We start from the raw sequence: 26,086 nt of genomic DNA, 5'->3' as shown, positions 1-26,086 counted from the left end.
TAACAGTTCTTTCATCTTTGTTGCTGTATGGAATTCTAATACATGAATATACCATGGTTTATGTATCCATTCTAGTGTTGATGACTATGTGTGTTGTTTCCTGATTTAAGCTATCATAAACAGTGCATCTAGGAACATTTTGATATATGCATCTATATACACATTTTTCTCTATGGTATATATGTAGGATTGGAATTACCACATCATAAAATATACATATATTTAATTTTATGAGAGAATGCCAGACAATTTTCCAAAGTGGTAGCTTCAATTTACACTGCACCCATAGTACACAGCGATTCTGTTACTCTCTATCCTCACCAAAGTAACCATCCTGTTATTTTCACACTTGTGTATTTTTGCCAGTTCTGGTGGGCAGTGAGTCATCGTGATTTTCATTTGCATTTCCTTGACAACAATAAGATTGACTTTATTAGCCATTTGGGTTTGTCTTTTTATGTGGTATCTGTTGAACTCTTGTCCATATTTTACATTGAGTGGTTTTTGTTCTAGATCTGAACAAATTCTTTCTGTATTCTAGATTTTAGTTTTTGTTAGCTATATCTGTTACTTATGGCTTCTCATTCTGTAGTTTATCTTTTCTTTGTTTTGCTGAACTGAAGTTCTTTAGTTTAATGAAATCAAATTTATCAATATTTTCCTTTATAAGTAGGATTTTTTCTGTCTTGTTGAAGAAATTCTTCCCTACCCTGAGATCGTAAAATTTTTTCTATATTATTTTTAGTAGTGTTATATTTTGCCTCTCACATGTAGGTATTTAAGCTACCTGCAAATAATTTTTATACATAACACAAAACAGGAAAACAATTTTCTTTTTCTCCATATAGATATTCTATTGTTTGAATTTCATTTTTTGAAGAGTTTCCTTTCCCTATTGCTCTGCAGTGCCATCTACTTCATATGTTAAGTGTCTGTGCTTTTCTATTCGTCTACTTGGTTATCCTGTCAATACTATGCTGCCTTAATTATTTCACCTTTGAAAAATATGTCTCGTCTTGGCCCTTTGCAATCTTACATATTTTTTTTTTTTTTTTTTGAGATGGAATCTCTCTCTGTTCCCCAGGCTGGAGTGCAGTGGTGCGATCTCGGCTCACTACCACCTCTGCCTCCCAGGTTCATGCCATTCTCCTGCCTCAGCCTCCCGAGTAGCTGAGGCTACAGGCACGCACCACCACGCCCAGCTAATTTTTGTATTTTCAGTAGAGACAGGGTTTTACTGTGTTGGCCAGGATGGTCTTGATCTCCTGACCTTGTGAACTACCTGCCTTGGCCTCCCAAAGTGCTGGGATTACAGGTATTAGCCACCACACCGGGCCATAATCTTACATAAATTTTATAATCAGACTATCAAGTTACACAAAGGAAAGAAGTTAAGATTTTAATTGGGATTGTATTAAGTCTATGAATTAATATGGGATTCAGTTTTCCAATTTATAAACATAGTATGTATCTCTTCACTTATTTAAGTCTTCTTTAATGTTTTTCAGTAATGTTTTATTCCTACATACTGGATATTTTTAGATGTTATTATAAAGTGAATATAAAGGGAATCATTTCCTGTTTCATCATCTACCTCTTTCTTATTGGTATATAAAAATACCGTTGATTTTTTGAAATTGATTTGCCTTCATAACTCTGCTAAGTCCCATTATTAATTCTAATAATTAAGACAAACTTCCTCAAAGTTTGTTAAAAATGATTCTCTCTTTCTTACATGCCATTCATTTCTCAACTCACTACAAACTGTTTCCTCCTCCACCACTCCAGTCACACTGCTATTTCAAGGTCACCAACAGCCCTCAAATTGCCCAATCCGAAGGACATCCTTAGCTTTCTCAAGAGCTTACAGACCTTTCCCCCTTTTTGAAATGCCATCTTTTTTTCCTTCTATTGCAAAATGCTCTTGTTTTTCCAACTTCTCTGCTGTAGGATTACTTGTTCAGTCAGTCTCTTACATGTTGATGTTTCTTAGGGTTCTGTTCTAGATTCTTTTCTCTCCTCTTGCTATACATTGTTCCTCCTGGAGCCCTTTCATCTGCTCTCATGACTTCAGTGATTGCCCCTACATTGATGATTCTCAGATTTCAAATTCTCAGATCCCATATTACTCTCTTGGGCCTTGAGCCTGTATATCCAATTGCCTAGTCATCCCCAGTTGATCTTCCCCAGCAAGCTTAATAATAAAAATTCACTAACTTTATCTAAAATAATATATCTATGCAAACTCAACATGTATAGAATTTAAATTACCCAAGGCAAATATAAAAGAAAAATAAAATAGAGATATAAAAAATTAGAGAAAAGGGATAAAGTCATCATTTTCAGATGATACGATTGTATGCCTGGGAGTCCCAAGAGAATCAACAAGAAAACGAACTAAAACAAATTGAAAAATTAAGTAAATTGTCTGGGAACAAATGTATGCATGCATAATCTATATATGTAAACAACACCCACTTATAAACTTAATATGAGAAAATATTTCACTGACAGTAATAACAAAAAGGATAAAATCTCTTGGAATGCAACTAACTGGAAATGCATGAGATCTATATGCAGAAAACTTTAAACATTAATAAGAAAAGCAATTAAAAAAACAACATGGAAAAGGCTTTCCCTGTTTGCTCTAGTTACTATTAGGATAACAAATAAAATTATCCTAGAGTTTAGGGGCTTAAAACAGCCATTTCATTTTACTGACAAATTCCGTGGGTCAGAGGTTAGACAGAACACAATAGGAATGGCTTGTATCTGCTCCATGATGTCTGGGGCCTCAGGTGGGAAAACTCAAATGACTTGCAGTGATTTAACATCCTTAAGTGGCCCAGTGACTCGAGGCTGGAATCATCCGGAGGCACCTTCACTTTCATGTCTGACAGGTGATGCTTGTTGTTGGCTAGGACTTCAGCTGGGGCTGATAACCAGTTGCCCGACATGTACCCTGCCCTTGCATTCCTCACAGCATAGAGGCTTCAGGGTAGTTGGACATCTTACATGGTGGCACCGGGGTACAGAAGTGGTGGCGCCAGGGTACAGAAGTGGGTGTGCCAGTGAACAAGGAGAAAATTACATCACTTTTTATAACCTAGTCTTAGAATTCACACAGTGTCACTTCAGCTGCATTCTACTGGTTACAACTCAGAGACAAGATGGCTCAGGTTAAAGGGGCGAGGACGTAGACCCCATTTCTTGATGAGAGGAGTGTCAAGGTCACATTGTGGGATGGGAAATACTGGTGCAGCATCTTTGGAAAATGTAATCTGAGATACATGTTCTTGGATGCCATCATTTGAATCTCAATTCTTAATTAGTTAATATATAAATTTTATGTGAATGTCCCCATGCCCAACTTACATGTAATTGTTGTCCAATACTTCAGCATTCTTTTTTTTTAACTGTAAAACTTAGTCATTATTCTTGTTCTAAAGGTCCGTGTCTGTTTGAACGAATCCATGTGTTAATCACTCTCTTTTCTTATCTTTCCTTCTCACATTCGTTCTTCCTCCAGGATTTCCTTGTTCCTAAAATTCCTCCTTTAGTAGTTCTTTCACAGCTAGGGCCTATTCATGGTAAATTCTTCTGATTTCTGTCTGAAAATAAGCTTTCATTTAACTTTTTTTCTTGAATGATAATTTAGCTGACTATAGAATTCTAAGATTCACTAATGTTAGCTTCTGATTTACATATTTTTATTAAAAAATACTTTCGCATCAAAATACCCTCAGGGTCAAAAACAGTAGGGTCAAAATGGCAAAATCAAACTCTACATTGCCCTGTTATATTATACAAGTGACTTGATAAGACTTGTTTCTGATAGCAGGGATCTTATTGTCTCTTTAACATTAAAGCAGAAATATTAAACAAATATTAATAAAGGTATACTTTGCATAAAAATTATGTATATATATGCACATGTGTATTTGTGTGACTTTAAAACAAATAAATATTGTTGAAGGTTTGGATAATGTATTCAGAGTTTCTGTTTAGATAAGACTGAGAAGGGGAGAAATTGTCCTCTTTTCTAGTTACTGAAGAAAAAAAAACATTAGAATGTAAGAATTTACATAAATGATGAAAGGAATGAGAAGGGAGAGAAACAACTTAATTTACCTGTCTGATGTAAAGGAGATCTATCTTAGATTATCTACTGGTGTATTAGTCTGTTCTCACACACTATAAAGACATACCTGAGACTAGGTAATTTATAAAGAAAAGAGATTTAATTGGCTCACAATTCTGCAGGCTGTACAGGATTCTGCTTCTGGGGAAGCCTCAGGAAATTTCCAAGCATGGCAGAAGGTGAAAGGGAAGCAGGCACGTCTCCACCCATTAGTGGCTGGGGTAGGAGGAAGGGAGGGAAGTGGGAGGTACTGCACACTTTTAACCAACCAGATCTCGTGAGAACTCACTCACTATCAGAAGATCAGCAAGGGGGAAATCCGCCCCCATGATCCAATCACCTCCCGCCCGCCCCTCCTCCAACACCGGGAATTACAATTCGACATGAGATTTGGGTGGGGACACAAATCCTAACCATATCAACTGGGCAGTTCCTCTAGGAAGTGAGTGAATCCTCTCCTTATTCAGGAAGACTTCACAGCCTAATAGAATCAAGTGGGCCATTAAAGGATCTGTTACTAATCAGTCTAAAAGAAGGTCTGCGACATGGGTTTTTGTTTCGCTGCTGGGAGAGGGAGGAAAAGTAAAGAGATAGCTAACTTCCTTTTGGAATATCAAAAAAGAAAATCTGGGAATGTTTCTGAGTAATAAAAACCCATGGAAAAACACTAGAGATATAATTCTATTGAGATAGATTTTGACCAACTCTTGTTGAGATGTCAATTAATGTTTGTGTGTTTCTTGACAGTTGTTAGCTGGAAAATAAGCATTGAAAATGAAAAGACTTCTCACAATGAAGTAAAAAACTGGGTAACTATTAGATTACAGAAAAAATTTAATCTAGTTTATAATCATCATAGAGTTGGGTTTAAAGCGAGCTCCCCACAAACACTCAATTCATTTTCTTTTTACAAAGTTATATTAGAGGAGTGTACTTCATACACATTATTACCAGCTGAACTTTATTGTATTTTTAAAGAAAAATTTTAGTCACTGAGCTCTGTACATAAAACTGAAAAAGTTGAAAATCAGATAACCTTTCATTGTGATTAAACCATTAATGTATTTTTAAATGGTCATTGACCTGCTAGTAACATGGAATTCTTGAATTTCTTGAATGAAATACTTAATTATATATGCTATGGTTGAAATTATGGTGTCCCTTCCAAAATTCATGTTGAAAGTTTATCCCCAATGCAACCATATTAAGGGATGTGGCCTTTGGCAGGTGATTAAGTCATAAATACTCCATCCTGGCTGGGCTTGGTGGCTCACACCTGTAATCCCAGCACTTTAGGAGGCTGAGGTGGGCGAACACTTGAGTCCAGGAGTTCGAGACCAGCTTGGGCAACATGGCAAAACCCATCTCTGCAAAAAATAAAAATAAATAAATGAATAAAATAGCCAGGTGCGGTGGTATGTGCCTGTAGTCCTAGCTACTCAGGAAGCGAAGGTGGGAGGATCACTTGAGCCTGGGAGGTTGAGGCTGCAGTGAGCTGAGATCTTGCCATTGCACTCCAGTCTGGGTGACAGAGGGAGACTCTGTCTCAAAAAAAAAAAAAAAAAAGTACTCTATCCTCATGTATGGGATTAATACCCCTATAAAAGGGCTCAAGTTTGAAGGGTACACTGTCTTGACCCTCTGTCCCTTCCACCATATAAGGATGCAGCATTCTTCCCTTCCAGAGGATGCAGCAATAAGGCACCATCTTGGAAATGGAGACTGATCCTCACCAAATGTCCGTGCCTCAGTCTTAGACTTCCCAGCCTCTAAAACCGTGAGAAATAAATTTCTGTTCTTTATGAATTACCCAGTCTCAGGTACTATGTTATAGCAGCACAGATGGACTAAGGCAATATATATATATATATTTATTTATTTATTTATTTTTTAAGGCAATATATTTATAAGGAACATATTATGGGGCTGGTTTTAACTCTTTAATTAAGACTTTATTTTATTAATCATTTAAAGGAGACCTATATTTTATTTAAAACTATTTTTATAGATTGACATGTAACATTTTATACATGAGTCTAAATAAAATAATTTTAAAAGTTAAGTGGAAAAAATTGCTTCCTCTTATCAACTATTTCATATTAATCTGTTTTGATTCCACAGAAAGATTTGCCACCTCCTTAGACTAGCAGCTGCTATAGTCATGTGTCTGCCACATGTCCTTAGACTGTCTAATACTCAGAGCTAATAGAATGGATTATTTAGGCACAAAAACAAACAGAGGGGTCAGACAGAGAGCTATTTTTCCAATGAAAGAATTTATACATTTTATAATACACAAACATGAAAAATACTGCATTCAGGGGTTGCAAATGAAAGAAAAGTCTAGAGAAATGTAGAGAATAATAAAAAGTATTTCCAAGGTCAAGACCATCAGATCTCTGCCAAACTCTTTTTTCACTTACATCAAAGTGAGACTTTGTCTCTCTCTGTCTCTGTGAGTGTGTGTGTGTGTGTATGCACTGTGAGGGAGACAATCTTCTTCTGTCTGTGTATTTGTGTATCTGCATGCATATTTGTCAGTGTTTGTGTGTCTGTTGGGTCTTGAACGTAGAATACAGGAAGTGGGATGATAATGTTATAAAAGGAAGAAAGTCCATTTCTATTGGAGTCTATCTTCCATTGTATAAGAAAAAAGAATATGTTTTTATTACCAAAAACTCTGAACAATATGTGAAATAATTGAGTGATTTAATGTCTATAGGTTTTTAATTTTTATGAAGCTATTTTATTACAAAAGAAATGTTTATTATTTTGTTTCAAATAAACAAATCCAACCAACCATTGATAATCACTTGATATATACCTTTCCAGATATTTTTGTGAATATATGATATATATCCTTCCAGACATTTTTATGAATTACGCATACATATTTTTGAAAAATGAAAATTTTTTTTTTACTGGTTTTTTTTTTTTTTGAGATGGGCTCTCACTCTGGTTGCCCAGGCTGGAGTGCAGTGGTGCAGTCTCGGCCCACTGCAGCCTCCACCTCCTGGATTAAAGCAATTCTTCTGCCTCACCCTCCCAAGTAGCTGGGACTACTGTCATGTGCCACCAGGTCCAGCTAATTTCTGTATTTTTAGTGGAGATGAGGTTTCACCATGTTGGCCAGGCTGGTCTCGAACTCATGACCTCAAGGGATCCACCTGGCTCGGCCTCCAAAAGTGCTGGGATTACAGGCATGAACCACCGTGCCTGGCCCTAAATAAACCATTTTTTAAACAATGTAGCAAGAAGTCAATAAATACTTTTTCATTCTATCCCTAATACATAGCACAGCATAGAGTACATGGTAGACATTCAGAAAGTATCTGTTAAAGAAATAGAGAAATACTTTGTGATCATCTGTATAAGTTCTTTGCCATTTTCCCTAATTTCGAATATTTTTGTACTTATTTATGAATTCCATATGAAGTGAGGATTTTAGCCCTTTGCTAAATATGTTCCAAATACTGTTTTCCCTTGCTTATACTTAAACTTTTCTTTACCAAAAGAACAGAAAATAATACTCAAACATATAGTTAGACTTAGTCAAATGAAAAAGACGTCAGATTTAATGCAAATGGTACTTTATAGGAAATTTTAAAGAAATAAATGAAGTAAATGCAAAGTACAGGAGCGAAGTGCTGAATGTTCCTCAGTAGAATTTTTGCTCTATTTCTTTTTTTCTTTTTATTTTTTTGAAGTTGAGTCTTCCTGTATCACCCAGGCTGGAGTGTAGTGGTTCAATAATTGCTCACTGCAGCCTCAAACTCATGGGCTCAAGCAAACCTCCTTCTTAAACTTCCAAAGTAGCTAGACTATAGGTGTGTGCCAACATGCCCAGTTCATTTATAAAACTTTTTTTTTGTAGGAATGGGGTCATACTATGTTGCCCAGGCTTGTCTGGAACTTCTGGTCTCAAGTGGTGGTCCTGCCTTGGCCTCTGAAAGTGCTGAGATTACAGGTGTGAGCCACTGTGTCTGACCTCTGACTATTTAAATAAATATACAGGAATGACTCATAGATGGTAATGTAGAATATATCTAAGAGCAGCAAATTTTTGAGTTAGACAAATTGGTTCTTATTTTATTTCTGCCCCTGGGCAGCTGAGTGATAGGGTAGAGTCACTTGATGCCTCTGAGCATCTGTAAATTGGGGACGCTCAGGCCTCTCTCCCAGAGTTGTGCCTGGAAGTGCTCTGCAAATGGTCTCTGTCTCTGTGTGAATTCTATCCCTTGATGAATATTTCCAAATTGGATACATATGTTTAAATATGAGGACAAACTACTTTTTGAACCCCAGGATGTGCTGTGGTTCTCTGCCAAAAACTTGAAGATAACATGAAAAATTGTGCGTGTGTGTGTGTGTGTTTTGGTTTTGCCATAATTTTTTTTAACACCTGGGTTTTATGGTGTCATGTTTTACTCCTCTTAGTGAGAAGGTTTTTGTTTTTTTTCCTCTACTGACTCTGTTGACTGAAAGCAAGTACTATGTGCTCTTAAGTTTCCCCTTGAGAGAATTTTGGTATCATGAAATGGAAGTACTAGTACAGTTTAAAATGGAAAAAGCTACTGAACAATCCTTTAAGGATTTAAATATACTCCATTAACTTTTGTTCAGTAAAAGTAATATCATCAAATGGTGTAATCCACTATTGTTGTTACTGTATTTTTCTAGAACGTCACTGAATTAGAAATCTAGCTTTATGATTGCTGTGTATTGTCATCAATCTGTAAAACATATGAAGTCTGTCAAGCTCTCAAATGTAACCGTTGTACAAAGTCTACATCTCATGGCAACTTTCACAAAGTGGTGTCTTCTCAGCCTGCAAATATTTGTTCTGACACTGCTCTCACTTATAGGAATCTTCTAACATTTTGTCTAAGCACAAAAGCTTTCACTATTTTCATGAAATTAATTATAGACCTGTTGGGGGGATCTAGTTTACAAATGATTTTCTTGACAACTAGCTTAAATACTATTTTCTTCCTAAACTGAAGATGCTTTCTCTTTGTCTAGCCAAGATCAGAATACTATAGATTTGGATTTAAGTGAGTGGGAATGAAGCTCAATACTAATATACTGTATGCTACCAGTATAGATGTTTTAGTTAAAATATTATTAAAACAATAATGATAAAAATATTTTTATTACAAAAAATAGTAGATTTTTTTGTTAGAACAACTATTGATTAGTTTATTCTCTCCTTATCAAAGGTTTACAAAGCCCTCTTGGAGAAGCAGGTTCCTGTGGGAATGTGGTTAAATCTCCCAAGCTAGCAGAGTGTTTTTACTACAATATGACAGTGATTAATTGTGTCCCACTGGGCACTGGCCTGATAAGGTAAGAGACTAACCCTGCCTCCAAAGAATTATTGCAGTTGCCACAATTTTCTGCTTTATATCAAGAGGTTAAGTGACCTAGGAATTAGAATTCTAGAATTATAGAATTTCAGAGTTATAAAGGACTTTAGAAATCATAACTCACATTTTACAGATAAAGCACTGTTAAATAGTGTAAAATACATACATGTTACTTGTTAATTAACTATTTTAAGAATCTTTGTGGCCTTTGCTATATTTGGCTGTTTGAACATTAGGGAGTATCAGTAAACTACAAAAATTGTTTTTTCAAATTCTTGTGGTGTGGATTCTTCACCTCATCTAAGTAACTGAAGTGATAAAAAGGAAAATACTTTAAGAAATAAAGATGAAAATTATATGAATCCATATATGTGATAACATGGCTTAGAACTATACTCATACCATACACTAGTACATATAAAACTGGTGAAATCTGAATCAAGTCAGTGGTTTAGAGCAATGTCAAGTTCCTGGTTTTGATATTGTACTACAGTTATATAAGATGTAGTACTGGGGCTGGGCACGGTGGCTCAGGCCTGTAATCCCAGCATTTTGGGAGACCGAGCTGGGCAGATCACTGAGGCCAGGAATTTGAGAGCAGCCTGGCCAACATGGCGAAATCCCATCTCTAAAAAAAATTTTTGGCCAGGCGCGGTGGCTCAAGTCTGTAATCCCAGCACTTTGAGAGGCTGAGGCAGGCAGATCAAGGGGTCAGGAGATCGAGACCAGCCTGACCAACATGGTGGAACCCTGTCTCTACTAAAAATACAAAAATTAGCCAGCCATGGTGGCACACGCTTGTAATCCCAGCTGCTCTGGAGCCTGAGGCAGAAGAATCACTTGAACCTGGGAGGTAGAGGTTGTATTGAGCTGAGATTGCACCACTGCACTCCAGCCTGGGTGATGGAGCAAGACTCCGTCTAAAAAAAAAATTTAAATGTAGTTATTGGGGGAAACTGCATGAAGGGCAAACAGGAACTCACTGCTAACTAAAACAAAAATTAAAAAATATAGATAGCTACTATGAAATTGCTTTTTTGACACGATTAAATATTTATAAACTATAGGTGGTTAGAATTTAATATAAAAATAATTACCACATGAGATACTGCTTTAGCTTTCACCCCTTTGATCATTCCTCATGACTCCCTAACTGTTAATATTTTCACAAGTTTTTTCTTCTTGACGGTCTTCATAGAAAACTGATTAATATCTATGGTTTCAGGGGCCAGCTCTATGTTGAAGTCCCCAGATCTTTCTGTCTGGCCCAGAAGTCCCATTCAAACTCCAACTCTTTACTAGATTGCTCTTGCTATATCTTTGCATGGTGTCTGACACAAACAGTAGGCTTTCAAGAAATATTAGATGAATGAATGAATGAATGAATAAATAACTTTTCAAATAGCTATACGATATTTATACTTGAAAGTCTCACAGTCTTCTAAATTCAAAATATAGCAAAACAAAACCAGAATTTCTTCCCACTAAGCTCACCCACCAAACTTGCTCACTGGCAATTTCTGTATTTCTCCCATTTCTACTATTTTCTAACCCAACCAAGCCTTTAAAATGTAAGCTGCCTTGGACTCTTCCTTCACTTTTATTTACCATATATGTCTAAGCAGTTATCTCTTGTGTCCATTTTCCTCTCAAATATCCTTTATATTCGTCCCTTCTATTTCATTTCTATGGCTACTGTGTTTTTGTTGTTGTTGCTAAATGTTTCTCATTTTTCTCCCTGCTCTTAGTCATGATTCCTCTTTAGTCTATTTGGTATACTAACTTCTGGTAAATGTTTCCCATTGGCCAGGTCACCACACTAAGAGTGTGATCATAATCCTTGATGCTACCTATAGAGTGCTCACTGTATACCAGGCACTGTGATACTTACTGTACATATATTATCTCATTTACTCTTTATGACAGCCCTGTGAAGCAGGCATCATTTATCCCCATTTTATAAATGAGAAAACTGAGGGTCCAAGAGATTTACAAATGTGCCACATTGTTTAAGTAGCAGAGCCAGGATATGAACTCAAGTTAGCCTGTTTACAATCATTATGAAACACCATTCTCCTAAATATAAATACATTTTGTTCCTTCATTAAAATATACCCAGCAGAACCTCAACCTGGCAAAAATAGAAGCTCAATGAATCACAGGTATTGAAAGCACTTTATTAAATGAGTTGAACTGAGCAGGGTGCATGCTGAAAGCTCCCACTGACCTTCAAGCCTGCACCTTCCATTTGTTCCAGCTCACAGTGCCCCACTCCCACCCCTTTCAAATCTCGGGGAGATTTTATAGTTATTGTTGTTGCCCTCAGGTAATGAATGAATAGTCTTTTTTTAAGTAATTGAGTTGAGTTTGCTGTAATAAATAAATAAATAATAATAATTTTGTTGTTGCTCTCAGGTAATAAATGAGTAGTCTTTTGATTTTTGTAACTGAATCCAGTTCGGTGTAATAAACCAAATGTTAATCTCATTTCATTTAAAACTTCTTCCCATTCCCAGTTGAGTTTTGCTCCAGGCTTGGAAGTCTACAGTGGAGAAGTGAGGGAACTTTGGTCAGCTGCTTTTCCTCTCCTCAGCTCCCCTTCTCCCTCATCGGTTTCTGTTTTTGGCCTCTTCAAAGCTGCAAGAGGGAAGGAGAAAAGGTAAGATGGGAAAAGTTCTTACTTAACTGCATAGTTATGACTGACATTAGTGCCCTTAGGAGTGGCAAATAACCCAAGGTTTTGTCTCTTGGAAGCCTTCTGGGAGCCTCTACAGCATTTCTGGCCAGATAACAATCTAGTCCCTGAGCATCTAGGAGTCGGCCTGACACTGCCTCTTCAGATGGAGCCTGCTGTGAGAATTTCAGACTGGCTCCCTTCACTTATGCTTGCATCAAGTCCACAGCTTGCTGTGAACTTAGCCTTCTCTCTCTTTACTCTAGACCACAATATGCTCATTTCATTCCAGCCCCACTGTCTGCTTACTTTCCTCTCCCACGTTTCCTCCTCTCTGCCAATCTCAATGTAATTCCCATCTAATCGCAGTGCATACCTTTTTCCATGAAGTATTTCCTTATTTATTCCTTCCCACAGTGATTTTCCCAGACGAAAGTCCCAAGCTCTCTAGTCTGTACCAAAAGAAAAAAGAAGAAATCAGTTTTACTTAAGAAGCTTGAGTACATATATTAAATATGGACCCCAGGGTACACATCATTTTTAACATTCCATGTAATTAAATATGAAGTAAGCATAGGCACTTCTGCTGCTTACTGAAACACATGATTGCCTCAAAGAAATGCACTTGTATAATTGTTTGAGCTGTGAGCTGCTTTTTTTTTTTTTCTTGGAATGTCATTTTCACTTGAAAGAATGACAGACAAAAACACCCAACTATGGTTATAGGGAGCTGGGTATTTGGCAGGTATTTTCTCGAATGTAAAAGAAGCATGTCTGTCATTTGAAGGAAAACAATTGACAGTGTTTATTGCCAATAATAATTGAGCTTTAAAGCAAAAATTAGAACTTGGGAAAACTTGCATCCAGAATGATGAGCTTGACAATTTGTGGTGGTTTTGTAGCTGTGGCTACACATTCTTCAATACTGTGCCCTTCAAGAGGCAGAGGTTACCTTCCCTCCCCTTGATTGTGGAGTTGATTGTTTCTAGTGATGAGCTATCATATTGAGATTAGTTATAAAATGACTGTGGCTCCCATCTTGAGCGGACTGTCTTGTTCTCTCTCTGTGTCTCTCTCTCTCCTTGCCACCCCTCTTTCTTTTGCACTGCTCACCATGGGACAATCCGCCAGGTTGTGAGGTGGCCCTGAGAGAGGGAAGCCAGCTGAGGACAGACTCAAGCAGCCTATGGAGAGGCCACATGGTAAGGAACTGAAGGTTCCCAGCAACCATGGGAATGAACTTGGGAGTAGATCTTCTGAAGCAGCCAAAAGGTGCATGAGTGAGCTTGGAATTGGACCATCCCTCAGTTGAGTCCTAAGATGACCACAGCCCAGCCAACAGCTTGACTGTAACCTCTCGAGTGATTTCAAGCCAGAACCACCTAGCTAAGCCACTCTTAAATTCCTTACCCGGAGAAACTGTGAGATAATAAAAGCTTATTGTTTTAAGTTGCTGAGTTGGGGTAATTTGCTATGCAGCAATAGATAATTAATACAACAGGTTTCTAATATTTAAAGCTTTTCTGATAAGAGCAGTGGTGATATTAGCAAAGATTTGTCTTTTGTTTTGGGACTTTTTTGGGGGCGCTTATTATAAAATTAAACATGTCAATAAAAGATCTTGAGAGAACCAATATTATTCAAATAATCAATGCATGATGTTATAAAATTATGCATTAGTAAATGAGCCACTCAAAGTGGAGGATAGATCTATAAATTTTAATGTAACAGAGCATAAAAAGTTCATTGATATGGTATTTAGGTTGCACCTAATCTTTAAGAAATTACCATTTTGTTTTGTTTTGTTTTGTTTGGAGACAGGGTCTTACTCTGTCCCCTGACTTGGAGTGCAGTGGTGCAATCCTAGCTGTTAGTTTACTGCAACTTTGAACTCCTAGACTCAGTGCTGCTCCCATCTCAGCCACCTGCACAACAGACTAATTTTTAAAATTTGTTGTAAAGACAGGGTCTCGCTATGTTGCTCAGGGTGGTCTCGAACTCCTGACCCCAAGCAGTCCTCTTGCCTCGATCTACCAAAGTGCTGGGATTACAGGCATGAGCCACCGTGCCAAGGCATCATTTGTTGAGTGCTGCTGTAGGATCAAAGAGTAATGCCCACTGTTATCTGGAAAAACTATTACAATACTCCTTTCTTTTACAATTACATATCAGTGTGAAGCAGGATTTTCTTTATGTATTTCACCAAAAACAACGTACTGCAACAGCTTAAATTCAGAAGCAGATAGGAGAAACAAATGTTTTCTATGGTACTAGACTTTGAAGAGATTTGTAAAAATGCAAACAGTACCAGTCAGCTTACTGCATTTTTTATTTTAGAAAATAGTTATTTTTCATAGAAAATGTTATTATTTTGCTGGTTTTTAAATGAATTGTATTAGTTTTATTTTGCTATGTAAAAATTACCATGATATGACCGGGTGCGGTGGCTCACGCCTGTAACCCCAGCACTTTGGGAGGCTAAGGTGGGTGGATCACGAGGTCAGGAGATCGAGACCATCCTGGCTAACACAGTGAAATCCCGTCTCTACTAAAAATACAAAAATTGGCCAGGAGCGGTGGCGGGCACCTTTAGTCCCAGCTACTCAGGAGGCTGAGGCAGGAGACTGGCATGAACCCGGGAGGTGGAGGTTGCAGTGAGTCAAGATCATGCCACTGCACTCCAGTCTGGGCGACAGAGCGATACTCGATCTCAAAACAACAACAACAAAAAATTACCACAAGATTTAGCAGCTTAAAACAGTTGATATTTATTATCTTATTGTTTCTATGGGTCAGGAGTCCAGGTGCTTAGTTGGGTATCTCTGGCTCAGGATCTCTCACAAAGCTATAATTAAGTGTTAGTGGGGTGACAGTCATCTTAAGGCTTGACTGAGTGAGGATCTGTTTTTAAGCTCACTATATGGCTATTGACAGGACCTAGGTCCTCATTGCTGTTGGCCAGAGACATTGGTTCCTTGCCACATGGATCTTTCCATAGGACAACTCTCAACATGGTAGCTGGTTTTCCTCAGAGAGAGATGGGGATTCAGAGAGAGAAAGAGCAAGCAAGACAGAAGCCACGGCCTTTTTGTAACCTGTTATCTGAAGTAACATTCCATTGCTTCTGCTCTATTCAAGGGAATTAATAAGGGAAGTGGATTACACCAGGGCATGAAGACCAGGAGGCAGGGATCAGTGGCCACCTAAGAAGCTGTATATCATATGATTTAACAAATATTTCTTACATTTCTCAGTGTTTGTTTCTAATAAGATAATTGTAATAGATATAACTCACATAAACAGAAGCTATTAGGGAGTTCTCAACAATACATAAGAGTGTAAACGGGTTTGTTTGTTTGTTTTTGAGTCAGGGTTTCACTCTTATCACCTAGGCTGGAGTGCAGTGGCGCGATCTCGGCTCACTGTAACCTCCACCTCCCGGGTCCAAGCGATTCTCCTGCCTCCACCTCTCAAGTAGCTGGGAGTACAGGTGCATGCCACCACACCCAGCTAACGTTTGCATTTGTAGTAGAGATAGGGTTTCACCATGCTGGCCAGGCTGGTCTGAAACTCCTGACCTCAAGTGATCCGCTCGCCTCAGCCTCCCCAAGTGCTGGGATTACAGGCGTGAGCCACCATGCCTGGCCAAACATGTTTTTAAGACTAAAAAGTTTGAGAACTACTGCTTTAGAAATACAAATATTGACTTGACATGGTAAAGCTGCAGGACATTATTCAGGAGTTGATAATATATGCCTTACTTTTATTATTATTCATAACTATAAACCCTTACTTACAAAGCAGTATTTATAATAGCACTATGAGATATAGAAATTCATATTGAAATATAGTAGCCTATGTCACAGGCATGTATACAGTAGATGTGGTATGAAGACTTCATACTGTATGAACTGTATATTTTTTCACATTTGAAAACACATCATTTAAATTTTTTAAAATGATGCCTATTCCGTATATTAAATACTTAGATTGGTAGCATTCAATAATTCGTGATTTTATTATATTATTATTTTGTTGGATTGGTGTGTTATGTAGCTTCCTCTGGTGCCATCTCTGGGCTACATCTAGAGTTGTCTTGGACAAATAAGAATTATCCTGCCCTCCCTGGTAGAAAGGGGAGGACAGAGAGCTGTTCTTGTGTGTATTTCTTTTTAATTGACTTCAGCTCAAAATAATTATGTCAAAGTGGCATATTTTGAAGTGGTGTATTCTTCGATCTTTCGCATGTAAGAATTATTTTTGTACAAAGTAATTTAGAAGTCTCTAAGATGATTTGTTGGTATTGGCTGAAAATAAATTTAGTTTCATGGAAAATTTAGATAAATTCACAAATAGTGAATTATGTCATATCCGGGCTCCCTCCTAAAGAGGTATCATCATCAACTTGCTGGCAGTGTTGGGTTTAAAACAAAGGGTGGGATGCATCCTTTTTCATTTTTATTTTTAGCACTGCTGAGTGAACATGACACTTTTCTATAGTTACGTAGAGTTACATAAAATGACCAGTTTTCTTTTTCATTATGTTTGAACATTGTTGGTTTGACCAAGGAAATTTGCTTAAGTAGTTAGGTAATTAAGTAATATACTCTATGACCATAGCTGAAGGGATTAAAATACAAAATCTATACTTTAAGTCATGCTCTGCAGAGGTTACCATCTTAGTAGACTTCTAACTAAAGATCATAACAATATATGGCGCTTATATATACATATACATATATATATACACACACACCATATATATGGACTATATGTACTTAAAATGTATGTAATACTTATTTATTTGCCCTTTTTTGAGACAAAGTCTTGCTGTCTTTCCCAGGCTGGAGTGTAGTGGTGTGAGCCTGGGTCACTGCAGCCTTGACCTCCTGGGCTCAAGTGTTCCTCCCACCTCAGCCTCCAGAGTAGCTAGGACTACAGGTGTGTGACGCCACACCAGGCCAATCTTTTTATGTTTTGAAGAGATGGGGTCTTGCTGTGTTACCCAGGCTGGTCTCAGAATCCTGGGCTCAAGCAATCCTTCTCCCTTGGCCTCCCAAAGTTCTGGAATTTACAGGTGCGAGCCACCTGGTCTGGACTTTGCTTTTCTTGAAATGCTTCAATTATAGTTTGCCTGTTTCCTAAATGGAAGATTCTATCAGGAGATACTCAGCTGGATGGTAATGACTACAGATTGTTAAGATCCAAAAAAGAGAAAGATGTCAGTTCAAAATATGTTTATAACACAAAGTTTTCTAAGGCTAAAATAAGACCTGTATTTTAATCAGGGGAATATTTAATATTATATACAGTTAACTTTTTCAAGTGTTATAGAATGCAGGTATCCAACATTCATCTCAAAATGTGAACAAGTTACTAATGAAAGAAATGGTTTTTCAAGGTTTTCTTTATAGTTTTACAACATGTGTGTGTACTCCTAATATGCTGTTTAGTTTAAAATGTTTTTGAACTTCATATAAATAAAATCCTGTTGTGCTTTTTTTCCTGTACCTTGCTTTTTCTCATTCAAAATTATTACATCCCTGAAATTTATTCATTATGTTGCATGTAGTTATAATTCATTCATTTTTATTGCTGTATGGCAGCTATTATGCATGTATTATGCTTTATTAATTCTACAATTGATGAATATTTGGGTTGCTTAAACTTATTAATATTTCAATTGTAGCAGTGAACATTCTCGTATCTAGGTCTCCTGGTGCTGGCGGGGATATTTCTATGTTTGGAAGCAGTGATCACAGCTATGGGTATCTTCAGTTGTACTTGATGATACTAATTGTTTTTTAAAGTAAGCATGCCAATTTACATTCTCACTACCAGTGCATGAGAATTCCTGAGCTCTCCATTATTGCTAGCCCTTAATGTAATACAAAAACAATGAAGAAAATGAAGAATGCAAGGAAAACTTGATGAAAATACAATTTGTGGAAGATTTTAACATTTCCTTTTCAGTAACATGTCTAGTAGGCAAAAATTAGTGGGCTATAAAAGAATTGGATAGTACAATCAATAAATTCAACGTATTGTATTCTTGCATTATTTGACTAGAGTAATAAGTCTCCTTTGTATGATTTAGAACATTTATGAAAAAACTGGTATGTAGTTGGCCACAAAGAAAACCTTAAAATCAGAAAAACTGGAGATTTTATAGACCATATTCTCAGATCTAAAAGCCAATCAAGTAGAAAGAAATAATAATATAATATTAAACCTTAATTACTGGGAAGTTATAAAATGTAATTAAGATAGTCCTTGGAGCAAAAAGAAATCAAAGGAAGCATTGAAAAGAACTCTATTTCAAAGAGTTGAATGGGATATAGTGAAAGGCATATTTAGAGTACTTTCATTATTAAAGAAGAAAAACTAAAAGTAAGGGAACTTTATACTTAACCTTAAATTCTTCCTGAGCATAGATTAAAGAAAAAGGAAAAAATATACAAGATTATAAATAATATAGATCCAGAAAACTAAAAATTAAATGCAGTTCTGTGGCAACATAGTTGAAATTTTTGCATGAGTGTTTCTTGGTAAGACATAAATCACCAAAACCGGTCCCCAAAAAAGAAAATTTTAATCTACAAATTGCCACGTATGAAAATTTGAAAGTTGGTGATGCTAGCTTCTAAAAAGATATCAGGACCAAATATTTCTACAGCTGAGAAAATATTCTAACTAATATTTTTTAAAAATATATAAATTATGCCTCTGTTTTTAAGAAAGAAAAAGAAATTTGAAATATTCTGATGTTATTGTTTCAGGCACCACTGAAAGATGCAGACCTCTTCCATTCATATTCACAAAAATTTAGTACCAATCTGTTAAGTACAAAAAAAAGCCATAGACCAATCTCACTTATGAATATAGTGGCAAAAATTATAAATGAAATCTTAGCAAATGAAATTTAGCAAGATATCAAAGGAATACACTGTAATCACTTACAAATTTTTTTCCAAAAATGTAAAGATAGTTTAAATATCAGGAAAGCCAATACATACTTTGCTATGTCAACAAATTGAGGGGAAAAAGTGATCATATCCATAGATTATGGAATGGAAGTTGATGAAATTCTATCATTCCCAGCAGAAACAAACAAAACCAAAATGGGCATAGAAAGAAACTAAATATGATAAAGATTATTTAGAATAACGTTTGGTGTTAGCTTCAGTAAACAGTATAATATTGAAGACATTTTAATTGAAAACAGAAACAACATAGGTGATCCTGCTGTAATAATTATTCAGAATTGTTTTAGAAGTTCTAGCAAACACAATCAAATAGGATAATAAAATAATTGACATTAACATGGAAAAAGAAGAGATAAAATTATCTTTTTTAACCCCTTGAAGATACTGAATATGTAGAACATCTGAGAGATTAGCAGAAAAACTGAGATTAGCATAAGGAAAAAAAAACACTACTACAAAGAATGAAAGAGTGAGAATCTTGCCTTAACAGAAAGTAAAACATACTATTAAGCCACTGTAGTCAAATCAGTATTTTAATGACATAGAAGGAGACAAATAGATCAGTGAGATAGCATAGAAATCCCAGAAACAGTTCCCAACATATATGGGTATGTGTTTATATATACACATATATGACAAAAGTGGTATTTCATATCAATGAGAAAACAATAGTTTATTTAATCTGTGATACTAAAACAATTGGATATTCAGATAGATGAAAGTAACAGCTTATTAAAAATAAAGTGCTAATGCATGGAAATGTTTAAATAATAAATGAATTTTTAAAGAAAAGCAACAGAAGAAAATTAGAGAGACTACATGTATAACTGAGGGCCTACGAAAAAACTTCTTAAAAGGAAAATCAGAAGCTTTAAAAAGAAAAGACAGTTTTATTTGACTATATACAGATTTAAAAATAAACCAGAAATATTGTTTGTCTTTTAAAAATGTGTTTTTTGAAAGGTAATTTGCTTTTAATCTATAAAAGTTTTGGCTTTACTATAGTTTGAGAAGTTCTTATTTAGGCTGTTCATCTATCTCCTCTATTTCTGGGAAACTGGAAGATAAATCTAAAAGTTAGATCATGCTGGAACTTTTTTGACTGGAATATATCATAGATGGTACATACTTCATATTGCATTACATTAGGAAACCCATAATATCTGTCTCATATTAGTGATGTCAATATTGACCACTAGATTAGCATGATGATGGCCTGATTCTTCCATTGCAAAGCCCAAATCATCACAACTAAGACCAGCAGGAACCAGTTCAAGCTGGCCTGAGTTTCCTTTAAAAAGGACTTCATTGATCTTAAAAATTATTCTAACTTTTTGGCATGAGATCTCCCTGGCTTACCTTGTGCTTCCCCTGCCCCAGACTTGGTATCACATATTTCTTTAAGGAGTCCTGGTTCATTGTACTAAGAAATGGTATCAGAGCCCAGAATTTAGATACCAGGGTGCTCTTTTCTACTGGGTTGGCCATGATTCTAGCCATTTCAGCCTGTACATCTAGGAAAAATATATTCTTAAAAATCATGAGTTGACGATGATATTTCCAATTCTATTTAACATTACAGCATTTTACATTGTTCTTTGATTTTCTTTCTTTTTTTTTTTAAACTTTTATTTTAGCTGTTTATGTGTAGGATTGTTATATAGATAAACCCATGTCATGGGGGTTCCGTGTACAGATTATTTCATTATCCAGGTATTAAGCATAGTACCCAATATTTTTTCTCATCCTCTCCCTCCTTCCAACTTTCACCCTCAAGAAAGCTCCAGTGTCTGTTGTTCCCCTCTTTGTGTCTATGTATTCTCGTTGTTTAGTGTCCATTTATAAGTAAGAACATGTAGAATTTGGTTTTCTGTTCCTGCATTATTTTGCTTAGGATAATGGCCTTCAGCTCTATCCATGCTGCTGCAAAAAACATGATCTCATTCTTTTTTTATGGCTGCATAGTATTCCATGGTGGGTATATACCACATTTCCTTTATCTGGTACCTCATTGTGTTTTTGATTTGCATTTCTCTAATTATTAGTGATGTTGAACAGGCTTTCATAGGCTTCGTGGCTGCAAGTATGTCTTCTAATTGGGTCTTTTCTTCTCTTACACTGAAATTGTTGATCCCTAACATTATTAACCTAATAATGTGTTTGTCCTGTACTATAAGAAAAATAATTTCAAATAACGAAACCAATATTAATACTAACAAGAAAATGACTGAATGAGACTTAACATGTCTTTTTGGTTTATTGTCCTTGGAATGTGTTGTACTGTGTTTTAAATTCACTCCAAATAAATCCTTTCATGGTGTTATTATGTAACCAATTTGATATACAGTTTTAAAAACATTTTAGGGATTGTTTTTTAAAAATAAGTATTTTGAAATTGTTTACATGTATATTCTTTTGATCTCTACTGCATTACATATCTACATTTACCTTACTCATATATTTATCAATACTACCCCCATAAACCTGCTATACTTTTATTTTCTAGTCTCAGAGATATACAATAATAGACTGTCTGCAATTAATTATATATAATAATGGACAGTTCCCAATTAATGTACTCAGTATTATTTACCAGAAAACAGCAGAAAGGGAAATGTTCTTATTGTGTCTGTTTTCTGGTCTTATGGAGCTCATATTGTCTTGTTGGGATGTGTCACATGAGCCAGTATTCACTAAAACGGGCTACAGTTTTTCAAACATAGTGCTTTGTGGGGGAAAAGTTTTCTTTCTATAATGTTTGATAAAACATGTGTGTCTATGTGCATTTATATGTGTGTCTTATGGGTCTTAGGTGCTTGCATTTACATATATGTTAGTTGACTCCCTAATGAATTTTTTAATGATAAAATTTTTCAGCTTGGCTGAGATATAACTAACAGATTTTATTGTATTCATTCAGGAAGATTTTTTAAATTATTATTTTTATATATTTAGGGAGTACAAGTGCAGTTTTGTTATATGGATATATTGTGAAGTGGTGAAGATTAAGCTATGGGTGCAATCATTGTACATTGTAATAATGTAATAATGGGTACATTGTACCCATTAGGTAATTTCTCATCCCTCATTCCCTTCTACCTTCTCACCTTTCTGAGTTTCCAGTGTCTATTATTCCACTCTCTATGTCCATGTTTATGCATTATTTAGCTCCCACTTACAAGTGAGAACATGCAGTAATTGACTTTCTGCTTCTGAGTTATTACACTTAATATAATGGCCTCCAGTTCCATCTACATTGCATAAAAATACATGATTTCTGGCCAGGTGTGGTGGCTAATACCTATAATCTAAGCACATTAGGAGACCAAGGTGGGAGGACTGCTTGAGGTCAGGAGTTCAACACCAGCCTGGGCAACATAGCCAGACCCCATCTCTATAAAAATTTTAGAAAATTAGCCAGGCATGAGGGCACATGCCTGTAGTTAGCTACTTAGGAGGCTGAGGTGGGAAGATCATTTGAAACCAGGAGTTTGGGGCTGCAGTGAGTTTTGATCACACCGCTGCACTCCAGCTTGGGTGACAGAGAGAGATACTGTCTCACAAAAAGAGACAAGATTTCATTCTTTTTTTATGACTGAATAGTATTCCATGGTATATACACATCATATTTTCTTTATTCAATTACACATTGATGCACACTTAGGATGATGTCTTTGCTATTGTAAAAAAGTGCTGCAATAAATGTAAGAATGCGGGTGTCTTTCTGATATAATAATTTCTTTTTCTTTGGGTGGACACACGGTAGTGGGATTGCCAGATCGAGTAGTAGTTCTATTTTTAGTTCTTTGCGAAATCTCCATACTGTTGTCCATAGCTGCATTAATTTACATTATCACCAACCATATATAAGTGTTCCATTTTCTCTGCATTCTCACCAACATCTGAAAGATTTATTGAGTGCCTATCATGTAAAACTACTGTCTAGGTATTGGGAATACACCCTTGAACAAAACAAAGACCCAGAACTTAGGGAATTTATATTCTGATAGGGGAAACAGACAACAAATAAATCTGGCCATCCTAACATCTAACCAACCCTAGGCAACTCCCAAACATGGGTAACAATGCTAATGTTGTCGATTCTCTCTTCTATGTAGCCTGTTACTTTACTATAACTATTTGAAGACATCCATTAGTCTTTCCCATCGCTTGCTCCTTATTAATGGTACCCAACTGGAATTGTAAAATATAGTAAGTAAAGAGTTTTTAAGAAGAAACAAAATGTTATCAATATATCTGTTTTGAAACATATTTACGAGCTATGTAGCAGGTATTTATTTTTGCTATTAAAATGATTATGTGCCTTACAGGAGAATTTTATCTAGGGCTACTTTTAAAGAATACGCTCCCCTAATACATTTTAAATGATTCAATTTACAAACTTCCTATTTACATACACAAGTCTTCAAATTCTTAATGGAATAAGAAGGTCTATACATTTTCTCTTGTGACCCAGGATTTCCCAAGCTTGGCTAACCTATGATTGAAAGTGGGATCACAAGAATAATGATAACCTGGATTTCACTGGCCTTACCCCATCTGCAAAACTTCAAGTCTCTCCAAAGGCCTGAATCTGCTGTCTCCTCTCTAAGTATTTTTGGGAATTCCCACGGGGTGTCTAATTATCAGGAACCAATCTGGTAAGCAGCCTGGCAAGTGGCATCTGCTTGGCCCTTTCAACTATTTCTATGAATACCATCATGTTTCCTTTGGGATCTGCTTCGGTTTTGGCTATTTTCTGGACACAATAGGTACCGCTACTGATGTAGCAACACTTTCAAAGAGCCAGAGATCTTTGGCAAAGCCCGAGAGAATGCCTCTTTTCCCTTTTTTGTTTTGCTCTCTGTGAAAGGAATACCCTAGTTGTATAGCTAATTTGTGTCCACTGCCTTAGAAAGTTTAGGAAGACTACTTAAGGCTTATCTTTTCATCCCATCTACTCCTAATCCCTATGGAATGTTGAGATCAAGGATAGCTCTGAAGGACATACCCCAGGCTGTGCTCAGAATAATCTCCCCTGATTATTAAGGCATTGCTACCAGATTGGATTTGTCAGAGTGGGATGCCTTACTGAATTGGAGTTACCCCCCAGGAGGGTCCTGTAGTCTCATGCATGTAGGATTTCATCAGGTTGCCCCATCAGTTCTCCAACATCAGGACCTGTTTGAGCCTTCAATAGTAGATGTTGAGACTTCTTCTGCACACTCGATTTATATAAAACTTTTCACTAGTCTCTAAGCAAGGTGATACACAATCATACTTTCAATTCATGTCATAAACTTGGTATCTAATTAAACATAAGTGAACAATCCTATGGAAATAATATTTCCTAGTTTTTTTTTAACTTGGAGGTTTTGGGGACTTTTTACTACTAGATTCCTTTCTAAGTCTCGTTTGTGTACATATAATTTTGGATGGTTATAAACTATATTGTTTTACATAATGTTTTGTAAATTTGTTTTACCTACATAATTAAATATAGAATCCACATTTTACAAACAAATGAACAGAAACTTTTCCATAGTCTTGAGGTAGCAATCATTTAATGAATGTTGGGTATTTGAATTATTTCCATTCTATACCATTCAGAATAGCCCTGCATGTATCATGTAATGACATAGCTATCACTATAAAAACTATTATTGGCTGGGCACGGTGACTCACATCTGTAATACCAGCACTTTGGGAGGCTGAAGTGGGTGGATCACCTGAGGTCAGGAGTTCAAGAACAGCCTGGCCAACATGGTGACCCACCTCTACTAAAAATACAAAAATTAGCCGGGTGTGGTAGCAGATGCCTTTAGTCCCAGCTACTCAGGAGGCTGAGGCAGGAGAATTGCTTGAACCTGGGAGGCAGAGGTTGCAGTGAGCCAATATTGCACCACTGCACTCAGGCTTGGGTGACAGAGCAAGACTCCATCTCAAAAGAAACAAACAAACAAATGAAGAAACTATTATTGAGGATTGACAATTGATATTGGTAATACTAAAGTGTTTGTATTGATACTTTTAGATTGCTTTCAAAACATTCCTACCTCATAGGGTTGTTAAGTGAATTAAAAAACATAAATGATGTTAACTTAGCCCCAGCACAGTTACTAGAACTCAGTTGGACCTTAATCTATATCGGTTCTCTTACTCCAGATAATAAGTTTTAAAATTACTTTGACATTTTTAAACATTTGCCACTCATTTAGATGTGCATAGTCACAAAACATGCTGTGAGCTGGAGGACATAGTACTGGGACCAATAGAACTGCTCCGTTTATCGGGTTGACATCCAAAGGGGGTTACTTCGAGTCCAAATCCTTGATCTAGGGCCAACAACAATTCTTAAAGAAGTCTCATATGGCAGATGGGTTTTGAGGATTGGTAGGTAATACATGAAGTGAGGAGTATGACTTCATCTCTGTTGAATTTGAAGTAGGTTTGAGGGAAGGATCCAATTAGGAAGGTGTTCAGGGTTCCAGCCAGTTTGGTGCAAATCAAAATGCTGAAACCCAGGTGAATCGGGCAAACCCAGCATTGACTGTTACCCAAGTTTTGCAAAATTTCCAAAACCAAAAGGTCAGTGCATATTTAATGAAACCTGGTAAGTGGTAGAATTGGAATTCAAACCCAGGTCTGACTGACCCCTAGATTTCTATATTTCTATCACTAAGTTTATACTGTCTTTATGTGAATTATATAAAATGTTCATTTTCCTCAAAGCTGTGTGCAAAACACAAAAGTTCTGTTCTTCTGTATTAACGCCTTTTAAATACAGATAAATCTGTAGAGCTGTTATAAAAATTATTTGGAGATACTTTTAATTGTTTCCTAATTTATTTTATAATTATGGGGTACTCTTTTATGAACTCTAAAGAATAACATAATGAAGAATTAACAAGGAAAAAAC

The 26,086-nt window shown here is 36.2% G+C and overlaps 2 long non-coding RNA genes across 2 annotated transcripts in view; one reads left to right on the top strand and one right to left on the bottom strand.

Moving 5' to 3' along the window:
• The window catches only part of LOC103885259, a 32,245-nt gene extending 18,190 nt beyond the window's left edge, over window positions 1–14,055 (top strand). Inside the window, exons 3-5 of the long non-coding RNA XR_002522649.2 lie at window positions 9,361–9,487; window positions 12,024–12,166; window positions 13,313–14,055. This is a non-coding gene — a long non-coding RNA (uncharacterized LOC103885259). The remainder of the gene's footprint in view (window positions 1–9,360; window positions 9,488–12,023; window positions 12,167–13,312) is intronic.
• Window positions 11,667–12,725, bottom strand: LOC116274929. The gene is made up of 2 exons (XR_004183768.1): window positions 12,558–12,725; window positions 11,667–12,144 (listed from the first exon to the last, which is right to left on the bottom strand). It is a non-coding gene; the product is annotated as an uncharacterized LOC116274929 (long non-coding RNA).
• Window positions 14,056–26,086: the final 12,031 nt, after the last annotated feature.

This window comes from Papio anubis, chromosome 5, assembly GCF_008728515.1.
Source record: "Papio anubis isolate 15944 chromosome 5, Panubis1.0, whole genome shotgun sequence".
Taxonomy (NCBI): Eukaryota; Metazoa; Chordata; class Mammalia; order Primates; family Cercopithecidae; genus Papio; species Papio anubis.
Note: the sequence above shows the minus strand (reverse complement) of the source record. Positions and strands in the feature narration are given on the sequence as shown.